At 32.8% G+C, this 23,143-nt stretch overlaps 1 protein-coding gene and 1 long non-coding RNA gene across 4 annotated transcripts in view; one reads left to right on the top strand and one right to left on the bottom strand.

Moving 5' to 3' along the window:
* LOC112740691 (isoflavone 7-O-methyltransferase) overlaps positions 1-23,143 on the top strand; it is a 76,641-nt gene that overhangs the window by 6,000 nt on the left and 47,498 nt on the right. The window lies entirely within an intron of this gene.
* LOC112740689 (uncharacterized) lies at positions 15,207-16,459 on the bottom strand. The gene is made up of 3 exons (XR_003171283.2): positions 16,219-16,459; positions 15,955-16,040; positions 15,207-15,690 (listed from the first exon to the last, which is right to left on the bottom strand). It is a non-coding gene; the product is annotated as an uncharacterized lncRNA (long non-coding RNA).

Here is a 23,143-nt window from a genome sequence, read left to right as displayed (position 1 = left end):
TTCCTAATTAAAATTCAATTTATTAACTAATAATTTACCATTTTTAGCGGGGTTTACATCCTACCCACCTAATTAGGAATTTCGCCCTCAAAATTCAGAGTGAATTACCTGAAAAGAGGTGTGGGTAGTCCTTCCGCATCTCTAACTCAAGCTCCCAGGTATGTTCTTCAATACCAGCCCGACTCCAAGCTACTTTCACCAAGGAAACCTCCTTTTCGCGTAGACACTTGATGCTGGTATCATCAATCCTAACCGGAGTTACTGGAAGCGTCAGATCTTCTCTCACTTGGACTGATTCCGGTTCTAAGACATGACTAGGATCAAAAGTGTATTTACGAAGCTGCGATACGTGGAACACATCATGCAGGTTCGAAAGATGTGGTGGTAACGCGATCCTATACGCCACTAGTCCAATTCTCTTCAGGATTTCAAATGGCCCAATGTAACGGGGATTTAACTTCTTGGTTTTGATTGACCTCCCTATTCCAGTGGTTGGAGTAACCTTCAAGAGGACGTGCTCTCCTTCCTCAAATTCTAAAGGCTTCTGTCTTCGGTCTGCATAGCTCTTCTGACGGCTTTGAGCTTCAAGCATTCGACTCCGGATTCTTTTTATTTGCTCAGTGGTTTCACTTATCATTTCAGGTCCTATCAAGCTCTTTTCTCCTGCCTCATACCAACATAATGGAGACTGGAATTTTCTTCCATACAAAGCCTCATATGGAGCCATTCCAATACTCGCATGATAGCTATTATTATAAGCAAATTCTACCAGAGGCATATATCGATCCCAGCTTGCCGGTTGATCCAAAACACAAGCTCTTGACATGTCTTCCAAGGTTTGGATTGTTCTTTCGGATTGGCCATCTGTCTGAGGATGATAGGCAGTAATTAGGCTTAATTGAGTGCCAAAAGCTCGCTGAAATGCACCCCAGAACCATGATGTAAAGCGAGGATCTCTATCCGATACAATGGTGGAAGGTACGCCATGTAACCTCAGAATCTCCTTTATGTATAAGCGCGCCAACTCCTCCATAGTGCAACTTATTCGAATAGGCAGAAAATGAGCTGACTTGGTCAGTCGGTCTATAACCACCCAAATAGCATCACAACCTGTCTGAGTCCTTGGTAAGCCCAATACAAAATTCATAGCAATGCTCTCCCATTTCCACTGTGGGATTTCCAAAAGTTGAAGGGTTCCTGCTGGCCTTTGGTGTTCAATCTTGACTTTCTGACAAGTTAGGCATTTGGAAACATGTAACGCCACATCCTTTTTCATTCCTGGCCACCAGAACATCATCTTGAGGTCTTGGTACATCTTGGTGCTTCCAGGATGAATGGAAAACCTGCTCTTGTGAGCTTCCTCCAATATGCTCTGTCACAAATCCCCGACATCTGGCACAATTATCCGGCCCTTGAACCTCCACAACCCATCTTTATCTTCTGACACTCTCCATTGCTTGCCTTTCTCAATCGCCAGCAAAATCTTATACAATTCTTGGTCATTCTGATGAGCCTTTATCGGTTCAGCCTTGAAGTCACTTGAGATCTGTAACTGGCTTAGGCATAAAGTCCCAAATTCTTCTCTGATTCCCAGTTTCAATCATTGGAAGGCTCTTAACAACTCTTCCTCTCTTAGCATCATCCAAGCCGCACATAGGGATTTCCTACTCAAGGCATCCGCCACTACATTCGCCTTTCCCGGATGATAGTTTAGCTTGAAGTCATAATCCTTTAGGAGTTCCATCCACCTCCTCTGACGCATATTCAATTCTTTTTGCTCAAATAGGTACTTCAGACTCTTGTGGTCCGAGAAAACTTGAAATTTCACTCCATAGAGATAGTGCCTCCAAATCTTCAAGGCAAAGACAATGGCTGCAAGTTTCAAGTCATGAGTTGGATAGTTTCTTTCATGTGGCCTTAACTGTCGTGAGGCATAAGCTACAACCTTATGATGCTGCATCAACACGCATCCTAAACCTTTCAAGGATGCATCACAGTATACCTCGAATGGTTCTCTCGGCTCAGGCAACACTAATACAGGGGCGGTAGTCAATCTCTGCTTCAAGGCAAGGAAACTCTCCTCACACTCGGGAGTCCATTCAAAAGGAACATCCTTCCTGGTCAGCTTGGTTAAGGGCAAAGCAAGCTGTGAAACCCTTTGATGAACCTTTGATAATAACCCGCCAAGCCTAAGAAACTCCTGATTTCCGTTACCGAAGTTGGCCGCTCCTAATTCATCACCGCCTCAACCTTACCAGGATCCACTGCTATTCCTTGCTTACTCACCACATGATTAAGAAATTTCACCTCAGACTTCCAGAACTCACACTTGGATAACTTGGCATACAACTTCCTATCCTTCAGAATTTGTAGCACTGTTCGCAAGTGTTCAGCATGCTCTTCCTCGGTCTTAGAATAGATAAGAATATCGTCAATAAACACAATAACAAACTTATCCAGATATGGATGGAAAATTCTGTTCATGTAATCCATGAATATCGCTGGAGCATTAGTTATTCCGAAGGAGATCACGGTATATTCATAGTGACCATAGCGCGTTCTGAAGGCAGTTTTTGGGATATCCTCATCTCTGACCCTTATCTGGTGGTATCGGATCGCAGATCAATCTTAGAGAAGACACCAGCTCCCTGTAATTGGTCCATCAGGTCATCAATCATTGGCAACGAATATTTATTCTTCACTGTAACTTTATTTAGCTACCTATAGTCAACACATAAGTGCATGCTTCCATCTTTCTTTTTCACCAGTAATACTGGCGCACCCCACGGAGATACACTTGGTCGGATAAAATTTTTATCCAACAAATCCTCCAGTTGAGACTTCAATTCGGCCATTTCTAGAGGCGACATCCTGTAAGGAGCGCTCGAGATTGGTCCGGCCCCAAGTACTAAATCAATAGCAAACTCAACTTCCCGTTTTGGTGGAAATTCATCAATATCATCAGCGAACACTTCCGGAAACTCACACACAACGGGGATTTGTTCCAAGTTCTGATCATCACCCGAAATACCCACAGCTAACAACAATATCCCCTGACATTCAGCCCCAGAACAGTTCACCATCATGGAATTCAAGTAGTAGTTATTCACTACAACCGGCCCTTCAGTGCCTTCAGGCATGAAATACACTGTTTTTGCCGAGCAATCTAGTAGAACGCAATTTTTGGATAACCATTCCAATCCCAGAATGAGATCAGGACAAATCATCGGGAAACAAATTAAGTTATGCACGAAATCACTCCCTTGTACTCGAAAAGGAACTTGGGGGCAGTGGTGGAGCTTAGTTCAGACAAGGGGTGGCCATGGCCCCCCAAACTTTTTATAAAAAACTTAGTAGTACTTTTTTAAAAGATAAAAAATAGTTCAATTGACTTAAATACTTTACTAATTACTATGACTTAAAGTATCTAATAAATTCAATAAACAACACTCTCTCTATCTTTAGGTTCAAATATAAAAAATTAGATATCTTTTATTTATTTAATTTAATATTATTTTATATTTTACTATTTATTTAATTTAATTTTTTACATGATAAAAAATAATAGAATATTCAATAAGTATTAATATTATTGTATTTATATAGATTGATAAAAAAGATTCAATAAATATTATAAATTTTAATATTTGTCCTTCTAACTTCTTCTTTATATATTTTACAGGATATATATTCAAATTTTTATAAAATAATAATGAAAAATCAAAGAATTGATACATTTTGAGGAAGGCTAATATTTAAGAAGGAGAACATATAACTTTTACAATATCAACACATGTAGATAGTTCTTCTACTTTAATGAATCACGAAGAAAGTGAGATATAACCTTCAAAAGTTCAAAAAGTTATATCTGATAACTTTAACTTTAACTTTTTGGAACGAGATCTTGAAAAAGGGCTTTAAATTTGGCAGTATCACCCAAACCAGAGAGATGAGATTAGACGAGCTTATCTTAAATGAGGTCCATATAAAAAAATATTTTGACAATTATTTTCTATTTGGCCCCCCCAAAATTTTGTTTCAAGTTCCGCCACTGCTTGGGGGCACCCTAACCTAGTCACCATAGCCTCGTGGGTAGCATTATATACCTTTAAATCGTACTCTGGTACTACTATTTTCAATCCTAGCTCATCAGCCTTCTCAAATGCAATAAAAGTATGTGAAGATCGAAAATCAAACAAAGCATTCAAAGTTTTACCCGCCATCTCACATTTACCTCGGATCAATGCCTCTGACCCCTCAGCGCCTATAGAAGAAGTAGTGCATACCCTTCATGGTTGCTGCACTCTGCTTGTCTCATACCTCTTCTTCTCTGGGCAACTACTAGCCAAGTGTCCTAGCTGCCCACAGGAGTAACAAACTCTAATCCCAAACCTGCATGGCCCAGAATGATACTTTCCACATCTATGGCAACTCATATCCTGCTGTGGCTGCTTCCCCTGTCTCCTTCCCTGGTTAGCACTAGCATTAGGCCTCTTGAAGTTGCCTTGCCCCTGGTTGTTCTGAGGGACAAAGCCACCACGCTTAAACTGTCTACCCCTAGGTGCAAAATTTCTCCCTGTGGTCCTCTGGAATGGCATCCTCAAACCCCCTTTTTCTGCTGCATCCCTTCTGACACAATCCTCCGCCACCCTGCTTCTATTAACCAGCTCAGAAAACACCTGAATCTGCATAGGCGCCACAAAGCTCTGAATGTCACTCCTAAGGCCTCCTTCATACTTTATGCATTTCCACTCAGCAAAGTCCTCAGGAGCTCCATGACAGATACGGGAAAAGCGGCACAATTCCTCAAACTTACTGGTATACTCAGTGATGGTCATCTGTCCCTGTTTAAGCTAAAGCAGTTTAAGTTCTCTGGCATTTCTAACTGAAGTGGGAAAATATTTTTTATAGAATTCATCTCGGAACAACTCCCAAGAGATCACAATCCCATCAGGCTGCAGAATGTGCCTCATGCCCTGCCACCAGTGCTGAGCTTCACCATGTAATTGGTAGGTTCCAAACTCAACCCACTGATCATCTGGAACCTGCTGAGCTTGTAATGCTCGCTCAATGGCCTATATCCAGTTATCAGCATCGGTTGGATTCGAGGTCCCTCTGAAACTTGGAGGGTGAACCTTCAGGAAGGAATGCAGTGACATTGAACCATTCTCGTCATTGTTACCATTGTTTCCATTATTAATTTGATTTCCCAGGGCTTCAGCTGTCGCTTGCATTGCTGCTGCCATATTGCCTAATGCAGCCATGAAGTCTATAGGGTTAGCAGTGTTTCCTGATGCCTCAGGCATAGCATTGCCTATTCGGCCTCTACCTCGCCCGCGTCCGCGTCCACGAGTAGACATCTGGTCCCTATACACACCAAACAAGTGATATCGAGTTGATCAGTCTCAATATCTCAAGTTCAGTGCTTTAAGTCCCAAATGCATGCTCATGAATGTTTATCCCACATATATCAGTTAGATATTCTAATAGCACATAAACACATACACAGAGAATGCACAAAAGCACAATCAGTCCGTCCTCAGGCTCTATAGGAACAAACTGCTTTGATACTATAATGTAACACCCTACCATACTTAAACTTATGCTTAAGTCATAAGACTAAGATAGTAAGGTATTACGACTTCTAAAAATAGTAATATATATATATATATATATAATAGAGAAAAGGATACTTAACTAGGAGCCTTGAAAAAAAATGGGTAAAACAAAATTGCAAAATAAAAAGCGCAACGCTCAGGAAAGGATTACTTGCGTGCTAAGAAACCTAATAGGAACATGATAAAGATAAGCAAAAGAATAAAGGACAACCAAGGAAGCAGCACAACTAGCCCCTGACTCAGCCTGCGAAGCTAAGGCTGGCCGGAGGATATATATATACATATAAACATACATAAGTGTTCTCAAAATATCCCAAAATATACCAAAATATCAAAGTAAACACCTATCTCTCCCTCAACCTCTAAGAGGAGCAGCATACATAAGTTACTTGGAGAGTAAGCTAAACATATATAAACATATATACAACCAGAAACCAAAATACACCCAAGCACTACTTCGCTTTCCAGGATCCAGACGTCTAGCGAGGAGCCTCTCGACCTGCATCTGAAAAATAACAATACAATATGGAATGAGAACCGGAGGTTCTCAGCACGGTAAAAGTGCCACGCGTAAATAAATAAGGTCATGAGAATGCCATAGGCAATCCTAGAACTCCGTTATTCAGTTAACCAACTTAAGCACTAACCAGAAGCCATAAACAGAGGTAGGTGTTCTAATTCTACCTAACTTACTCAAGTTCAAACTTAACCTAACACCAATCCATTTCCTCCGTTTCCTCCATCCTTTCATCATTCAGAATGCAACAGCAACAGGCAACCAAACAAGTTCACGCACAAGTAGTGAGCTGATAATACAAATAGCAAGTATAACAGATAGCAGGTGATATATATCAATTAGGCAAACCCAGGAAATGCATAGCAGTCAAACAAATAAATGCATATGATGCATGCCTGTTCTATGGCTGATGGGGCCCATCTGTCGGTTATCCAACCAACCCAACAAGTCCGAAAATCTTAGACTGTCCTCCGTCGCGCATCCCCAAGAGTCTATGCATAGAGTTCACATTTATTCATCGTATAATCACTCAATGGGGGCTATCCATACCCGAGAATTTATACGTGTCCGGTCACCCTTACGACGTAGGGTCAACAGAGTATCGAGATTCAACCTGGAACACGTGGTGGCAAGCCACGGTTTTTATCCAGGAAAACTCGTATCTCAGATATCATTATTCATAAGCCATTTCATAGTCATAATCATTATTTAATCATTCATCAAGCCATGGCATATTAACCTCATTCATTAACCACTTTCTTTTCACACTTTTCATAACATTTGCCTCTTTCTTCACTCTCAAGTTATCTCATACTTCTAACTTCTGCTATTTACCAAACATACTAGTAGGATCTAGGGTTAACAGGGCAAAAATAGGGGTTTTAGAGTTTAAAAATCAAGTTTAGAACAGAAAAATAAAGGTGCTGAAAAACAGGTCTGTGCGTAGGCACACACCTGTGCGTGCGCACAGCTCAACAAGAAAGCAGCACGTGTGCGTACGCTTCGCTTGTGCTAGCGCCACCAACAGAAAGCCTATCTTGACGTGTGCGTGCGCACAAGGGTGTGCGTACGCACACTTTTGTGAAAAATACCAGGTGTGTGTGCGCACAGGGGCGTGCGTATGCACAAGTAGATTTTTGCTTCTGTTGGGTGCATGCGCACAGTTTTGTGCGTGGGCACACGTCAGAAAACTTGGTTCTGCTGCAAGTTACAAAAATTCAGTTTTTCGCACCAATTCTCCGGCAACCATAACTTTTTCTACAAAATTCGATTTTTTGCAAACTTTATATCAATCTCAAGCTTGTTAAATCCTCTTTAATATAAAACAAACCTTATCTTTATTCAAAATTTATAGAGCAAGATATGGACTGCAGAAGTTCGTCAAAATTCACATTTTACCAAAAAGTATCCCAAACCTTATTTTTGCCAAAAACCATATTTTCTCCTCCAAGAACTCATTTCCAGCCAACCTAATATACCACAAGCATCAATATAACAACCCTTAACCATAGTACAACCATTCTTACAACCTAGCTCAATAACATCATATTCCTTCCACTTTACCAATTTAGCCACAACCCACATAGTACTACACATACTAATTCTTACCCTTATCATACAATCCTTCAATCCTCATTACAACACTAATTTATCAAGTCAATACCAACAAGTTCAAATTATACCATTTACTATCTCAACCACACCATTACCTTGCCATAATCATCACCATTATACAAGCATATACACATACATATATTTGATTCCCATTATTAATTACTCAACACCATATCATATCAATTTATTCATCAACATCACAAACACTAACCATTTAACATAACAAAGCTTTTCAACATATCCTATAATACTCTAGCCTAAGTTTTCACACAACCGTAATTATTATACGTGCGAAACTTAAACCATACCTTGGCCGATCACTTAATTCACCCAAGGCAGCCTCACAACGCAAAATTACAGCCCCTCCAAGCTCAATCAAACAGCCCCAAATCAAGCCTTGGTCACCAACAAACCTCCAAGTGATCCCAATTCAATTCCAATGCATAAACACCCACTTAACCTACACCTAATACATATATATATATATATATATATATATATATATATATATATATATATATATATATATATATATATATGTTCTAATCCAATTTTCTATTACCAAAAACAAGATTGAATTAGGGTTAGGGTGTTCTTACCATACCCATATGCTCAATAGCTTGAGCCCACAAGTTCTGGAAACTAACTTGAACCTATAACACAAAAATTGGACAAGATTCACTATAGGTTTCCAAGTTTACCAAAGAAAGAGGGATAGAGATTCTGGGCTTAATAGGAGACTTACCAGTGGAATTGTTCGAATAGGAAGGTAGAGCTCGACACGCTGAGCGCGTGGCCGCGAATGGTGCAGCGATCGGAGCCCGGATGAGGAAGTTATGGTAGTTGGAAGGAATGGTGAGGGTTAGGGTTCTTCTTCCCTCTCCCTTTCTGTTATGGCGTCCAGCAGCTAATGAGGAAGAAGAGAGCTGCTGTTTCATTTAAATGTTTGGGTCCGGTTGGACCCACGAGCCCAGTTTGGGCCCCGGTTCGGCCTTTCCGGTCCGATTTTGGGCTAAATTTTTGAAATTTGTATCAAAATTCTCGTTTTGACGAGCTCTATCCTATTTTGATATTAGTTTTGTATTTTTAGCTTTCCTAATTAAAATTCAATTTATTAACTAATAATTTACCGTTTAGTGTCGTTGTTCTTCTTCTAAATTCGCGCAAGCAGGATTTTTTTCTTCTTCTTTCTCTTTCATTATCATCATCACCAACAACACCAATATTATGTGGTTTTGTTGATGATTGAGTTTTTTTTACTGCTTGTTTAAATTTGAACTAATTTTAGTTCATTTGTGAATTAACTGAGGTTCACTTGATGCTGTTGTAAATATTGACCAAATTTTTTATTTCTTAAGAAATTTCGGTTCATTTCTTAGTTTAATTTAGGTTCATTTGGTTTTGTTTCCCTTGAATTTGTTGAACTTATTCATGTGTAATTGTTTAGTTAGTTTTTGTTCAAATCGAAACTAATTTTGATTCATTTGTGAATTAACTGAGGTTTACTTGATGCTGCTGTTAAGTATTGACCAAATTTTTTATTTCTTAAGAAATTTTGGTTCATTTCTTAGTTTAATTTAGGTTCATTTGGTTCTATTTCACTTGAATTTTTTCTCCTCATCCTCCTCTTTGTCTTCTTCTTTTTCGTCATTTTTTTGTCATCTTCTCCTTATTTTATTTTCTCAAAATTATTTTTGATTTACTCTCTTGAGAGAAATAAAATAAAAAAAAGGATCGCGAAGAAGAAGGAGGAGAGGAACACGAAGAAGAAGAAAGAGGAATGCGAAGAAGGAGGAGGAAAAATGCGAAGAAGTAGAAGAAGAAGGTGGAGGAGGAAAGAAACGCGGAAACGTTTACGTAGTTGGAGCGTGTATTCATGCTCCACTAATGAAATTGATTTTTGTTGGGGTTAGACCAACTTTATTGGACTTGGTTGTCAAAAAGACTTGACTGTGTAGCAGCTCTCTTAATAGTGTGAATTTAGGCTATGTGCATTTATAGAGACGGGACATTGAGATAGGGACACAGAGACACAATTATGTTTGACATATGAAATATGGACAGAGATATTTTGTCCAGAGATATTGAATTAGTGTATTTTGTGTTTATCGTGATAGGAAAGACACAAAGACACTAACAAGAGACACAATTTATTTTTTATTTTTTTATTATTCTTGTTAATTTTTTATAATTATACTTTTTATTATTATATTTTTTTAAAATTTTTTAAATAAAAAAATAAAAATAAATTATATTTTTATAATTTATTCTACTTTATTACCAACAAAAATATAAAAATACTAAATTTTGTATCTTTATCTTTTAAATTTTATTCTTAATGTCTTATTTTATTCTATTTTCAAAAACAAACACAGCCTTAAAGTTGATGTATGTTACTAATTAAATGTTTCGCTTTTGAATTAAGGTTTTAGTACTTAATAGTATTTTGTATAAGTTTGTTGAACGAGAGATTTTTAAACAATTAATATCCCTTTCAGCAGAGTCGAATCTACGTTTAAGAGGCTGGGGCAAGTGCTCCTACAAGAGTTTGTAATTCTTTTACTTAATATATAAGTATATATAATAGATGTTTATATTAGTTTTATTAATTGCCTCTATTATTAAAATTATTTTAAATTTTAAAATATAATTTCTATAGATAAATTTTAGTGACTTATTTATTTTTTAATTAGTTAGTTTTAACAAAAAATATAATAATTAATATTTTTTGGTATCTTAAAAAACTACAATAATCTTATTTTATTTACGTATTTTTTTTATGAAAAAATTACATCTTTGAATTAAAGATAAAAAAAAAAGATAGAACATACTATGTATAAATTCAAATGAGATACAAAATTTTAATTGTGCGAAAAATTATTATTATTATTATAGTAAAAAAGTAAATATTTTAAATATTGTACTAAAAAAATAAATTCAATATACCATTGTTGATCTAATATAAATATTATTAAAATTATTATTTAATATTTTTATAATATAAACAGTAAAAAAATTAATTATAAATTTATTTTTTAATCAAATTAGATTAATCATTATATTTTTATATATTAAATGACAAATCTTAGATTAATATATATAATTATGTTAGATTATATGTATTTATGCGCCTACGTGTAAAATTTTTACTCCTATTAATTAAAATTTCTAGATTCCTCTCACATAAGCATTTATCATGGGATTTACATATCCACTTGCATGTAAGAAGAATGTCAAGTATCTAAGAATGAATTAAATCACTTTTTTTCTTGTAAATATTTCGGCTTGTTCATATTATCCATATATATGTTAAATAAGCCACCTAGGTTAAGGTCATTTTCAGAAATTCATCGATCTCTCTAATTTGAGGAATCGCTAGATAAGGTTTAGCTAGATAAACTCTATGGCAACAACAGAGATTGAAGAGATCTAGAATTTAACTTGGAACAAGACTACATCAAAATCTTAAAACGTGTGGCTTAAAACAAAAAATTTTGTACTATTTTGTCAACACAGTATAAAAAGTGTTAGGGTTGCAAGTGTGAGGGATATTGAAGTTAGTCCCACATTAACGAAAGTATAAAAGAGTGAGGAGTTTATAAGATGAGAGACTCATTAATTTACTACCTTAAGGTTTTGAGTTGGATGTGGTGTCTTCTCATCTTATGTTCTCTCACTTGATTCTTTCTCGAAATCTTTCCGGTGATCGAGAGCTTCTCACGGTTGGCCCAAAAAAAAGGACTAAACGTTCATAATATATATAGTTAAAAATAATATAACAATTTTTAAAAAATTACTAATAACTAATAGTATTTATTAGAATATATTAGAAATTTAGAATCAATTAGCATTCATTAAAATTATTTAGCATATCTAAATATTTATTATAGAATATTACGTTTTTATTATTTCGATTCTCTTAACACTTATAAATATTCTTCTATATTTTATCATTTTATACAACTTGAATAGATATAAATCCTTTTTCTATTGGTTTTTTTTACCGTTCAAACGGTGTTAATTGAATCATAGTAATTAAATTCGGTTTGACTCGGTCCTAAACTCAGTCTTCAGATAAACTTTGGGATGAATTGGCTGGAAGGGGAAAATTCGTTACACTGGTTTTTTGTGAAATATTTGTATAAGTGTAACTAATAAAGTAATAAGGAGATTCCAACTTGTCCACCTAAACCTTATAGCTATTGAATTAGAATTCCTATTGCGATATTTTTTTAAAAGAAAAATAATAGGAGACCAATACTTTTATTAATATTAGCCAATCTCGCTCTATGTAAGAATAATTAAGATATTGTTGAGTTAGTTAGTAGATAAGAGTGTAATTAAGATTATATCCAAGATTGGCTTGGTGATTATAAAGTTCTATTAGTTGTTAAAAGTCCCTGAATTTTACTATATATATCAGTGTTGTACTAAAGATACACAATTCAATACAAACTATATCATTGATTCTTTCTCTGCTTTTCACTCTATTATTTCTACTTGTGACTACTACTACTACAAATCTTATATGGTATCAAGAATTATTATCGATCCATGGCCAAAAGCACTTATTATTGAAGGAAAGAATGACAGTTTGTATTCAATTGTCACTTTAATTTGGTTACAAGCCACTGATATAGGAACTTTTAACAACTACCAGAACCTTATAACCACCAAGTCAATCTTTGACAGAATCTTGATTACACTCGTATCTACTAACTAAATAATATTTTATTACTCTTACACTCTTATTATTCTTTTTTATAGGATTTAAAGTTGAAAATTAAGGATTTAATTAGTACTTATTATTTAGAGTATTGACCAAAAATAATAAATTTTCTTTTTTATAGGATTTAAAGTTGAAAATTAAGGATTTAATTAGTACTTATTATTTAGAGTATTGACCAAAAATAATAAATTTTGGAGTAAAGTGATAATTAGGTCATTGACGATTTTGATTTTGGACTAATTAATTTTTAAAAAAATAAAAATACTAATTAAGTTCTCTATAATAACAAACGGTAGACATGTTATGTTCTTTCGTCGATTCATCAAGTAAAATTTAATAATCGTGCTTATATGTACCATTAAGGGATAAGTACTGTTTTGATCCCTAAGGTTTAGAATCAAAATCAAATTCGTCCCAATATTATTTTGAATTTAAAATCGTCTCCAACCTTTTATTTGGTATTAAAATCGTCCTTTTTAATAAAATTTTTAATTTTATTATTAAATTATCCCTAATAAAAAAATATAAAATTTAAAAAAGGAAAGAACAAGAGGGGGAGAGGAGGAAGAGGGGAAAGGAAGAGGGGGATAAGGGGGAAGGAACCGGGGAAGGGAAGATGAGGGGAAGGAAGAAGAGGGGAAGGGGAAGGGGAGACGGCGCCGACGAAGCTTGGAGTCGCCGTCACTGTCAGGAATCAAAACTAGAAGGAGAGAGAGCTCGCGAGGAAGAGAGGAGATGCGAGTCAGGGAGAGAGCTCGCCGTCACGCTCCGCCATTGCCGCTGTTGCTATTGACCTCGCTGCCACTTCGCGTCCTTGCCGATTCTGCTTCTGCTTCCGATTCGGCTTCTGCTTCAGCTTCTGCTTTCGATTCGGCTTTTGCTTCTGCTTTCGATTTTGCTTTTGCTTCTGCGTCTGATTCTACTTTTAATTCTGATTTTGATTTGTTATTTTTCTGATTTCATTATTGTTCTGTGTTGAATTTGTTGTTGAATTTGATGTTGTTGTTTATGAAATTGAATAATGTGTTATTGTTAGTGTTGAATATTGTGTTATTGAATCTGATTATTGGTATTTGGTGGGAGTAAAGGATGTGGTGGTGATGGAGGGTATTTTTATTCGTAAAAAGTCAAAAAGACGATTTTAATACCAAATGAAACATTGGGGATGATTTTAAATCCAAAATAATGTTGGGGACGAATTTGATTTTAACCCTAAATCTTAGGGACCAAAACAGTACTCATCTCTACCATTAACTATAGTAATATGTTTGTTTACGAAAGATTATTGCCTCGAAGATAGCAACGAGCATAACTTTATTTGCTTCGTTAGGATTTGTGGTAAATAAAGAGTAATTGATGAGGATTATATATATAGAAACTATTATAAATGATATTGTCTACATATTCATGTGGCAGTAATGAAACACCTCACTTTAAATAATGGTATACATAAGCACCATCATTAAATTTTACATGATGAATTGACTAAGGACATAACGTATTCATTGTTTACTATCATAGATTGATTACTTGATTAGAACTTTTTTTTTCAAAGACTAATTAGTTCAAAATTAAAATTCTCAATAACCTAATTGTTACTTTATTCCACTACAAAAAATTTTGGTTAAAACGGCAGTTTTTTTGGGTATTTACGGAGGTTTGAACCGCCATTATTACCAGGAATAGTGGTTTAGAAAGCGACGTAATTCTGGGCGCCATTTTGGTTATTACAGCAGTTTTTAAAAAACCGCCACAATTTTTTTTGGGTTAAAACGGCTGTTTTTTTATAGGTTAAAATGGCGGTTCAAACCGCCAATATTTTCAAATAAAATGACGGTTTTGGATAGGTTTAAACGGCGGTTCAAACTACCGTTATTTTCAGGGTAAAAATGGGGTCTTTGGTTGATTAAAATGGCGGTTATGAACCGTCATTTTTACCTTGACAAAGTAGCATTTTTGGTTGGTTAAAATGGCATTTTGAACCGCCGTTTTTACCCTAACAGTGGTATTTTTATTGGTTAAAACGGCATTTAAAATCGCCGTTTTTACCCTAACTAGTTTGGCTAATACCTTGAAAGTAAGAAAAATAACATAATATCATGATCTTATTTTTTCTTGTGTATCTTCTTTCTGGTTGCTCAATTCAAAATATCTTCCACCAAAATTTTGCCATCTGCTTAAAATGAAAAGTGCAAATAGTAGTAGTTATTCACTCTGGTAGTTGAATTAATTAACAAATTTAGATTCTTTATCTACTCCTATTTATAATCTTCATATGACTATATATTCTATTATTCTATCAATAAATTTGGGAATTAGGTTTTGTCATCACCAGTTCTTCTCAACTCTCTATTATTTTTCATATCTATACATATATATTACTATAGATATTAAATCCGACCAGGTTGAGTACGAACGAATTTGTTTGATTCAGTAAGTTAAACCATGTCGTTTGTGCTAGCCTTTAAAAATAATTCCAAAATGGCTACTGTGGGAAACCGAACCTGGTATCTTCAGTTTATTAAACAACGACAACCATGGCAAAAACAATAATCAATTATTATACAATAGCCAAACAAAACAGTAATTTTAGAGAATTTTTCCGCTTATGACTTCACACAATTTAATAAAGTTAATTGCGTAACAATTGGCCACTGTCAAAGACAGCATCTAACTATATCTATGTTATAAAGGATAGTAGGTAGGGGACTGAATGACATTAACCATGTGAAGAAACTCTGAAAACATCAAATTAAGAGTCACACTATTATTTTTAATGGACCTTTCCACAAGTATGTATGATTGAACCTCATCTAGTAGTTGAAACAAAAAATAGACATGCGTTAAAAAACATCAAAAACTTGTCCATCTAACAGCGCCACAATCTCATAAGTTAGAACAACATTACTTGCCATGAACTTTCAAAGTTACAATTCCAAAACATAATTGAACTTTCCTATATAAGCAATTCAGATACTCGATATCATAACTAATAATCCAAACCAAAACTATAGCGCGATGATGATAACATAAGCAAGCAAGTAAGCAATTCACTAAGTGGGAGCTAATCTGAAGAGCTTTATAGGTTGAATTGTGAGCTTGTGAGATCCAATTTTCAGCTTCTTCGAGTTTAAAGCTTCCTTTGACTTCTGATTTGGTGGCTTGAAACGCAAGAGCAAGTCAGCGAACCACGAATAGTTTTCCTTCAACTTCTTCACGTAAATAAAAAGACAAAATGAATAATTGAGGTAAAAGCACAAATTTACACACGCAAATCAATAAATTGTAACCAAAACATGAAAGATTCAAACCAAAGCTCAATTTCAAACCAATAAAAAAAATCAAATCACTAACTACCACAAACTTAAGATTCATCCTTATATTAAACAATCGAAGATGAAAAAAAAAAGCTAAATCAAGAGAAAACAGAGGCCACAATAATAGACACAAAAATAGAAAATAAAAAGAAGACATACCTACAAGGTAAGTGACATATAATCAAGAAGGCTTGGTGACCAATGCACCAAGCCGCACAATGCGTCAATTCCTATCTCTCAAAACCCTGACAGTTATACAATTAAGATGTCATGCCAAAACCTACAATTATTATTCAAATTGAACAAGCAACACAAGAACAAATAGGAGACACAGAGGGAGAAGTCGAGGAATTTGGCGGAGAAGACGCAGAACTAAGATGGAAAGGAGAGGAAGCTAGAGGAGACCTCGCCGAAGGAGATTACCATGGGAGGAGATGTCACCAAAAGAGGTTTTCGTCGAAGAAGATGTCATAGGAGAAGATCCGAGATTGTTGCACTGGCCAGAGACATCCGAGAAGGTGTGTGTGGCTTGGAACCTGCGATTCCGTTGAAGAAGAAGCGACGGTGGAGGCTGAAAGCGGCGGTAGCGACGGATAAAGGAGGACGAGACGAGGGAGAGATAGAAAGGAGATCGAGAGCGAGACGTCGTATCTGTGTTTCAATGAGCTAGAGATCTTAATTTTCTCATTTTTATATGTGTGATAATGGCGGTTCAAAATCATCATAATCACCAGAACCGCCACTAAATATAAAGTCAATTACGGCAGCAACAAAAAATATCATAATGTTTAAATATTACGGCAATTCTTTAAAATTGTCAAAATATCAATACCATTTTAAACTCTTTTTTTGTAGTATTTTAAATTTTATTAGTTGTATAATATTGCTCTTTTTAAAATATAAATCATATTCCACGTATTAAAATAAGTTTAAGTTTAATTTATATATGCGTTTTATACGAGTTTAAAATAATCGATTCGATTTGTACTACTAAAAACTTGTCATTAGCCACGAAATTTTAGCTATGATCTGATTGAAGTTTTATGACAAACTCAAATAGCAGTAGCATTCTACAGAATTTTACAGGAATGAGACCACCGTGGCACAGTTACCCAGGTTTATTATTCTCAACTTTTGTATCCCTCTCTTGAGACTACCGTGCAAAGTTACCCATGCTGATCCATAGTAGGAGTGTCTGCGGTGTGGATCAATTTTGAGTAAAATTCATTTGATTTGGATACTAATTTTATTTATGGTGTAGTTTGGATTGGATTGGATTTACGATTTTGTAAATTAAAAGAATTATATATATATATATATATATAAAATAAGTTTCAATATCAAATTTTAAATAACTAACAATAACATAACAAGTATCAATAATATCTTAAAAATCAACAATCACATAACAATAGAAATTAAACTATAAGTTATTTAAAATAAATAAATAAATAACATTTTGAACATAAAATATTTATTAAATAATCATACATAAATAATATAAAAATATATAACAAATTAAACATGTTATAAATATGATTGTAAATATAATAATAAAATAATAATATTATAACACATTGTGCGATTTGGATTTGATTGGATCGGTTATGAAAATTAGATCTGAAATTCGATCCGATCCACGGTTGGCAAAAAATATAGAATCCAATCAAATCCAAATTAGTACGATTTTAATCAGTTTTTTATTTGGATTGAATTGGATAAGCAGTTTAATTCAGATCGATTTAGTTTTGAACACCCTAATCCACAGGTTGAACTAGTGGCCAAAATTATATTATTGGTCAATTACTATTTACTAGTTCAATTTTAGTAATTATACTAAGATTTACTTATTTTATTAAAATTTTTAGTTAGGTCTTTGTATTTATTTTAATTAGATTTTTATACTACTTTTAATTTTGTAATTATTAAGTCATTTTCATGTCAAAAATATTAAAATTAATAAAAAATTTCTCTCAAAATACATGCAGTTAAATATCTAATTAAATTTGTAATTATAAATATTTTTAATTTACAAAAAAAATATTCGATTAATTCTAATATTTTTATACTAAAAAGAATTTAATTATAAAATTAAAAGTAAACATAAGAATTCAATTGAAAAAAAATATAAATACTTAATTACAAATTTAATAAAATTATAACGAGCAACAGAATAATTAAACCTTACATTAATAATTAACGTAAGTGTATACAACTTGAATACATTATTGTCGATTTAGAAAATTAATTTGTTTTTCTTAACGATTTGTCCAAAATAAAATAAATTGTAGAGAGGAGTAGTAGTAGTGCAGCAACACCAAACTCACCCAATTCTGTTATAACTGTCTGGACAGAATTGAAAGAAGTTGGTTTACCTGCCCAGGAAATCATTTGATCAATGTTGATATTTACATGCATACTAATTGTTTACCCTCTAATTGTATTAGATATTGAAAAATACACACATTCAATTCAGGTCTAAGATCAGAATTTCTCATTCTTTTACTCTCCTCTTCTACCTTATATCATCTCTTCTGTACTTTCACATAAATAAATACAACGTTTTTTTAGCAACAGAGAGAGAGAGAATAAAAGTTAGTTGATTACTTGATTATCAATATATTAATTGTTGCGGTCAAAGCAAATCATGTATGTTGTGCACTAGACAAGTGTATCAATGAATAATTTGACTGTAGAACAACGTTGAATGATTTATCATGTATATGTGTAGTGTAAAGATTTGATTGCAAAGTGTTACGTGTTTATATTTTATAAAACCTTGATTAGAAAAGTTTAAACTATATATAAAAATTTAATGAAAAACTTACACAAAATATAATTACGGATCTCAATATTCCAAATTTATAGGCTATAAAATCGAATAAAAATTATACGTATTTGTAAAATAATTCAATATTTATTTTCCTGTTTCAGATATTTTTTTAAGAATAAAATACTTTAAATTTGTCACAAAAAATTACAGAAGAGTTCATAAAAAATTCACATTAACATAGAGACTGGCATACCCAAAAAATAATTAAGATATGAACGGACCATTCAATTTCTTGTAAGTGTTGGACGCTTGAAATATTGTCAGTCGGAATTGTAATTATGTATTATTATATGCGGAGCCGACATAATAGACTTAGAGACAATAAAGTGTTTAATTTTTGCTTTCTCTAAATTGTATATATATACGTTTAATGGTAAAAACTCCATGTGAATGACGATTTCACGTGAAGTTGATATCTGAGAGTCGTTAGATGAAAATTTAGTCAAATCATTTAACAGTTCTCAAGTTGATTTGACTAAATTTTCATCTAACGGCTTTCGGATATCAATTTCACATGAAGTCGACTGTATCTGAGTTTCCACCATGTTTAATATAGTTGATATTTTATGTACGTTGTTGAACTGTGTTGTATTCTATTTATTATGTGGTGAAAAATCGCAGCTATCGCCTATCAGATTAAGTTTTTTATGATCTTATGTTGCGATATATTTTACATTATAAATTAGAGGATCCAAATTTCTGACGAACATGTATGACATGTAAGAGTATTATTGAGAGAGAACGAAAACTAATATGAAAGAATGAAAATTATATTTGCAGATGGTGAAAATTAGTAAAGTTAATTTTAAAAAATAAATAAATAATAATTAAATAAAATAAAAGATAATAAATAATTTTAATTTATAATTTTAGAATTTTAATGGTTGAAAAAGAGAAGAATTATATACCTTTAATTAACGGATGGTTCATATTAAAGAGACTCACTTATAAATTGAGTTTTTTTTAATTCATTTCAATCAAGTCATCTAGATAGAATAACATAATATTTCTTTGAATAATTTTTTTCTATATATGATAGAGAGAAGTGTGTTCTTTTTTTGTCAAGAGAGAGTGTTATTGTAGTCTCCTTATGATAAAGAGAAGTTATAATTCTCAAAAAAAAAAGTTATTTAATTGTTTTCATATTTTATACAAATTTCTAATTTTTCATCTTTATATTTTACTGTGTCATTTGTCTGGTACCTAACACAGATTTTCTCAGTAACTTGTTAATCAATTAAGGAATACAAAGAACTAGCTATTTATAACATACACTAAACTAACTACCAGAATTAGTTAAGCTTCACTTACCAATTCAATAAAGAAAACAAGAATTTAGTTCAATCAAAAGTTCTAAATTCTATTTCAGCAGAGAGTTTCTGCTGACTATAATTTGTTTGTTGTGTTTCAGGCTACAAGATTTGTTCCATAATAAATATAATAATCTGTTTCTGATTTTCAATCTTCTAAATTGTTTGCCTAATCAAAATCTGAAAAAACAATAAATCTTATTTTAGATGATTTATGAAATTCAGGTTTGAGACGTAGCAAAATATTTAAGACCATCTCCAGTAGGGAACTCATTTCAGTTCCTGTTTATGGCCCACCTGTCATAAAAAGTAACTCCACATCAGCTTTTGCGTCATAAACAATAAATAGGAACTCAAAGCATCTCTCTCTTCTCCATTAGGAGGAACTAACTTTAGTCCCTGTTGTGGTCCCACTTAATTAATTAATTAAAATACTTGAAATTAATGTAATTAATTTTTGTTAATAATGTAATTTAAATATTTAAATTTAAAAATAATTCACTATTAACAGATATTAATATTAAATAAATTTATATATAACAATAATACACAATACATAATTCGGGATTACACTAATTTATAAAATTACTTAATACAAAAAAAATATATAATTAAATTCTATAGTTGACGACAAGCATTGTGAAATTGCCATATGAAGAAAGAGTTGAGTTGGTTTGGATCCATTTTTTCGAACAAAAAATAATAGTAGCAGAATTTTGATTTTGTAAACTTGGAAGAAGATGAAGAAGAGTAGTAGAGAGTGTGAGAATAGAAGTGTATCTAAGTGGTATATATAGAGTAAAAAAATATTAATTTATTAATAATAATGGTAACATAATAACAGCTAGTTTCTAACAGCTATTTTTACAACGGTTAGTTTTACAACGGCTAAATTAATATAACAATATAAATTATTAATTAATTAATTAATATAAATTATTAATTAAATAAAAATATCAATATTTAATATAATTAATCATTATAATTATTATTAAATTAATTATTATTTAATTATATAATATAATAATTTAATTAATTAATATAATTATTTAATTAATTAATATTTTATATAATTATTTATTTTTTATTTTATTTGCCATTTGGCAAATTTATACTGGTTAATGGGAGTCCCCATTCAGAGGGACTCCCTTGCTTTGAATCACGTGAAGGAACTCAAATGAATTCCTCTCCAACGCCAATCTCTCTTTTCTCTCTGACAGGCACAGTGGGAGGGCTCTATTTATTTGCCCGTTGGAGATGCTAAGTACTCTCTTAATTGTTGTCCAATGTTGAGTAGTCACAAATTGGCTTAATTTATTCATAGAAAAAGCAATGTCAAGTCTAATGGTCAACACATATTCCAATTTCCCACAATTGTACGATACAAATTGGAAGTTATAAAAAAATGTTCCAGATTGAGCTGTGAGTCTAAGAAACTAACCATATATAGGAATTTGCATTGGTTTTGAACCTTGCTCTTATTTGCAATAACAATAGACCAGCTAATATTTTAATATAAAAAAAATAGAAATTAGAAATAAATGATATTTTAAAAAAATAATTTTGATAAAAAATAAAACAAAACAAAATATTTAAAATAAAAATAAAATGTTAGAGATTAAATTAAGATTTAATTAAAATTTGAAAAATTAAAATAGGGGTGTACGCAGATCAGATCGGATACGGAATTCGCATTTTTTAGTGTCAGATCTGATCCGATTCGATTCGCACATTTGCGGATCGCCCGCACATTTGCGGATCGGATCGGATCGGATATCAGGTATATCCGCATAATTGAACATTCTCTTTTTAATCATATTTCTATGTAAAAGAAATTCAATAAAAATATTTCTTTCACACTTTTAAATCTATTTATTCCTAAAATATTTATAATTAATTTTTTTTAAATAACAAAAATAAAATAAAATAATATATAAATAATAACTACTAACTAAAACATACAAACAAGTAAATATAATACCATATATATACTTTTTTTAGTTATTATTGTGCGGATCCGCGGATATAGAGCTGATATCTGCGATCCGATCCGTAAAGAGTGCGGATTGGATCTTATCCAATCCGATCAGACTGCGGATTGAATCGTATTCGCAAATTGGACACGGATATTTACCGCGAATTTACGGATACGATCCGATCCATGAACACCCCTAAATTAAAATAGTACTTTATCTTATAAAAAAAAATTACTTACCTTCTAGATCAACAACCTCGTCATAATGGAGCTGCAAATATTCAAATCTAAACATCAGATATTGTCCAATAAATATATAAATTAGCGATTTTAAAATAACTATATCAACCTCAACAGTCAAAAACGGGGTAAACAAGGAAAATTATTAAATTAACGACCTGCTGCATGCAAGATGAAACCTTATACTATAAATTAAACCAATGTGAGTTCAACATGAGCATGCAGCAAAAAGATTAAAAAAAAAAAAAACACCAGCACAATCAAAACTATTCACAAAAGGGTTATGGCTTCAAACAATGGGCGCAGCGCAAGTGAGAGCTTCAAAGCTCAAGCACTTGTTTATAGGCACATGTTTAGCATCCTAGACTCTATGTGTCTCAAGTGGATCATTGACTCTCGCATACCAAACATAATCCACGACCATGGAAAACCTATTACTCTTTTAGAATTGGTCTCCGTTCTCAAAATTCCATCAACTAAAGTTGATCGCATTCATGTTTTCATGCGCTACATGGCGTATATTGGATACTTTGATATAGTAAGATTCTATAATTCAGATCACTTTACCTCTTTTCTCTTTAATTTATTAAAAAAAAGTTTTATCTTAAATTATTTAAGATTAGGTGTAATTCCCTCATTCATCTTTTTTTCCTCCAAAATAAAGTTCGAAATAATCAATATTTTCTCATTTTTTATTTATGTATTTACTTATTTAATTCATTTGTTTGCATTATTAATTAACCTAAGATTTCAATTCTCATTATTTTGGATATTAACCTAAATCTCACTATATATTATTTAATTCGTCTGTCCAAAAAAATTAATAAGTACTAAATATATTTATCATGAAAAAATTATTGAACACATAAAAGTATTTATAATAGAAGAAGCCAATGAAATATCTGTACAATGTATACAATGAGGGTTTAGGAATGTTCGATTCATTAGGATATCAAATGTTTATTATCCCTGATTTCCGGATGGTTATTC

This window comes from Arachis hypogaea, chromosome 14 (genome assembly GCF_003086295.3).
Source record: "Arachis hypogaea cultivar Tifrunner chromosome 14, arahy.Tifrunner.gnm2.J5K5, whole genome shotgun sequence".
Classification (NCBI taxonomy): domain Eukaryota; kingdom Viridiplantae; phylum Streptophyta; class Magnoliopsida; order Fabales; family Fabaceae; genus Arachis; species Arachis hypogaea.
This window is presented reverse-complemented; position numbering and strand designations above follow the sequence as displayed.